Here is a 4,532-nt window from a genome sequence, read left to right as displayed (position 1 = left end):
ACTATTTCTGTTTGCAGATGACATGGATCCTGTATTTAGAAAACCCCATAGTCTTGGCCCAAAAGTTCCTTAAGCTGATGAAGAAATTCAGTAAAGTCTCCAGATACAAAATCTATGTACAAAAATCAATAGCATTCCTATACAACAACAAGAGTCAAGTTGAGTACCAAATCAAGAATGCAATTCCATTTGCAATTACCACAAAAGAATAAAACACTTAGGAATAAAACTAACCAGGGAGGTAAAAAAATCTCTACAAGAATAACTGCAAAACACTGCTCAAATAAATCAGAGATGACACAAACAAATGGAAAAATATGCCATGATCTTGGATAGGAAGAATCAATATGGTTAAAATGGCCATAATGCCCAAAGCAATTTATAAATTTAATGCCATTTCTATCAAACTGCTAATTACATTCTTCACAAAACTTGAAAAAAATGCTATTTTAAAATTCATATGAAACTAGAAAAGAGCCTGAATAGTAAAGGCAATTCTAAACGAAAGAATAGAGCTAGAGGCATCATGCTATCTTACTTCAAAATATAATACAGGGCTACAGTAACCAAAACAGCATGGTACTGGTACAGAAACAGACACATAGACCAATGTAACAGAATAGAAAGCCCAGAAATAATACAGCACACATACAGGTATCTGATCTTTGACAAAGTCGACAAAAACAAGTAATGGAGAAAGGATTCCCTACTCAACAAATGATGCTGAGATAATTGGCTAGCTATATGCAGAGAATTAAAACTGGTCTTTTTACTTACACAAGATAAAAAAAAAATAATTCAACATGGATTAAAGACTTAAATGTAAAACCAAAAATTATGAAAACGCTGGAAGACAACCTAGGCAATACCATTCAGGACACAGGCATGGGCAAAGATTTCATGATGAAGATGCTAAAAACAATTACAACAAAAGTAAAAACTAACACATGGAATGTAATTTAACTAAAGAGCTTCTGCACAGCAAAATAATCAACAGAGTAAACAGCCTACAGAATGGGGAAAAAAAATTTGCAAACCATATATTTGACAAAAATCTAATATCCAGCATCTGTTAGAAACTTAAAGAGATTTACAGCAAAAAAAAAAAAAAAAACAAACATTAAAATTGGGCAAAGGACACGAACATTTTACAAAAAAAAAAAAAAAAAAATATATATATATATATATATATATATATGGCCAACAATCATATGAAGAAAAGCTCAACATCACTGATTATTGAAGAAATGCAAATCTAAACCACAACGAGATACCATCTCACAGCAGTCATAATGGTGATTATTAAAAAGTCAAAAAACAACAGAGGCTGACAAGGTTGTGGAGAAAAAGGAACACTTACATATTGTTGCTGGGAGTGTAAATTAGTTCAACCATTGTAGAAGAAAGTATGGTGATTCTCCAAACACTTAAAGACAGAAATACCATTAGACCTACAAATCCCATTACTGGGTACATACCCAAAGGATTATAAATTATTCTTTTATAAAGACACATGCACACATATGTTGATTGTAGCACTATTCACAATAGTAAATACATGGAATCAACCTAATGATAGACTGGATAAAGAAAATGTTGTACATATACACCATGGATTACTATGCAGGCATCAAAAAGAACAAGGTCATATCCTTTGCAGGGACATGGATACGGTTGGAGGCCATTATCCTTAGCAAACTAACACAGGAACAGAGAGCTAAATACAACATGTTCTCACTTATAAGTGGGAATTAAATGATATGAACACATGGACACATAGAGGGGAACAACACACACTAGGGCCTATAAGACAGTAGAAAGTGAGAGGTGGGAGAGGATCCGAAAAAATAACTAATCAATACTAGTCTTAATACCTGGGTGATGAAATAATCTGTACAACAAACCCCCATGACACAAATTTACCTATGTAACAAACTCTATGTATGAATTTACCTATATTACAAACCTATGTACCCCTGAACTTAAAAGTTAACTTAAAATATTCATGATACAAAATCTTCAATTTTAATTTCATTTGCCATTTTAATCTACATTTGATTTTATTATTTGTATTATGTTTTAATTTTTAACTTTTATTTTAGGTTCAGGGGTATATGTGAAGTTTTGTTACATAGGTAAACTTGTGTCATGGAGGTTTGTTGTACGGATATTTCCTCACTCAGGTATTTAGCAGAGTACTCAATGGTCATCTTTTCCGTTCTTCTCCCTCCCTCTTCCCTCGACTCTGAAGTAGAGACAATGTCTGTTTACTTCTTGATGTTCATGAGTTCTCATCATTTAGCACAAATCATTGCAACAAAAGTAAACTTATTGGTAAAGAAATGCAGTATTTGGTTTTCTGTTTCTGCATTAGTTTGCTAAGGATAATAGCCTCCATCTCCATCCATATTCCTGCAAAATACACCATCTTGTTCTTTCTTATGGCCACACAGTGTTCAATGGTGTATATGCACCATTTTCTTCATACAGTCTGTCATTGATGGGCATATAGGTTGATTCTATGTCTTTGCTATTGTGAATAGTGCTGCAATGAACATTCACGTGCACGTGTCTTTGTGGTAGAATGATTTATTGTGTCTATTTTTAAATAAAATAATTTTAAAATACTGATAATCTAAATGAGATTCATCAGTTCATATAGTCATTCAAGGCAAAAATAACCTAAGTATAACCAAATAATTTAGTATAAAAAATATGTTTTTAAGAACAGTTTGCAATATATGTTTATCTTAATCGGGTACTGATGTTTTCAGAAACCTGGCAATAATAATTTCCTTAACCTAAGTTCCCCATACTATGACAAATAAAACCTACCGTGAGGCTGATTAGATGAAAATCTGTTTCTCTCTTAAGAAGAAATCTGATAATCAGAAGAAATTGATAGTTTTCAGATTAATAAAGGAACAAGAGTTACATACATGCAAAAATAACATAGTAGAAAAGTTCTAATGATAAGCAGAGATATACACAAATTGGTATTTTGTATGTTTTATTGGTATTTTGTGTGGTTTGTTCATAGTTTTTGATATTTTATAAAACACTTTAAAAATTGTGGCTAAATTGGATCGTATTAATATTCTTTCCTGAGTGTAATCTATACTCCTGTAAAAATTAACAATTATATTTTATGATCATTATGGTTATTTTCTTTTTCATCTTATTGTAGTGTTACAAACTGGAAGAAAACCTCCCAAAGTGAAGATTTTCGTGTAGACAAAATTTCAATTTTTCCCTGGCAAATATTTAGGAGTGGACTGACTAGGCCATATTTTAGGTTATGTTTGACATTGTGTTTTAAATTTCCATTTTTCAGAGTGGTTGCAGCATTTTACATTGCTACTAGTAACGTATGAGAGTTTCAGTTGCTCTGCATTGTCAGCACTTTCTGTTGCCATTGGTTTTTAATTTTAGCGATTTTAATAGATGTATGGTGGTATTACATTGTGTTTTCATTTTGCATTTTGCTGACAATGATGTGTAACATCTTTTCACATGTTTATTTTCCATCTATATATCAACTTGGGTTAAACGTCTGCTCAAATCTTTTGCCCATTTTTATGTAAACTTTTTATTTTGAGACTACAGACACACGTGCAGTTGTAGGAAATAATACAGAGACATGCTCTATACCAAACACTCACTTTTCCCAATGGTAACTTCTGGTATACTTATAGAATAATAACACAACCAGAAAAATAACATTGATAAAATCCATTGACCTTATTCAGAGTTCTCATTTTATATGCACTTGTGCATGTGCACACATGCGTATGCACATGCATGTGCATTTAGATGTACGTACTTTTATTAAAAAACAATTTCAATAATTTTGTTACAATGATTCCTCATGACACTCTATTGTAACTTCAGACACCTCGCTTTCTTCCTGAAGACATCCTTGTGGCCACTCATCTCTTCTTTATCTCTGTAATTTTGTCATTTTGAGAATGTTATAAAATTGAACAATAAGTATGGAAGCTTTTAAGATAGGCTTTTTCTCACTGAGGGTATTTCATTAAGATTTTTCCAAGTTATTGTGTAAGTCAAGAGTTTGTTTCTTTATTGTTGAATATTGTTTAATGGTATGCATATATCACAGTTTGTGTATGTATTGACTCACCGAAGGGTAGGGCATATGGCTTGCCTCCACTGTTTGGCTATTATGAATTAGTCTGCTATAAATATTCACGTAAATACTTTGTGTCAACATAAATTTTCATTTCTTGGGTAATGCTCAAAACTACAATTGATAGGCATATGGGAAGCACATGATTAATTTCTAAGAAACATGACATACAATTCTCCAGATTGGTGGCATCTCTTTACGTTCCCACAGCATTGCATGAATGATGCAATTTCTCTCCATCTCCACCAGGATATGGTATTGTCACTATGTTGTTTTTAAGCCATCTGATAAGAGTGTAAGGACATCTCATTGAGGTTTTAATTTTAATTTTCTTGTAACTAGTAATGCTGAACATCTTTCAAGAGCTTATTTGCCGTTGCATGTT

This window comes from Macaca mulatta, chromosome X (genome assembly GCF_049350105.2).
Source record: "Macaca mulatta isolate MMU2019108-1 chromosome X, T2T-MMU8v2.0, whole genome shotgun sequence".
NCBI lineage: Eukaryota > Metazoa > Chordata > Mammalia > Primates > Cercopithecidae > Macaca > Macaca mulatta.
This window is presented reverse-complemented; position numbering follows the sequence as displayed.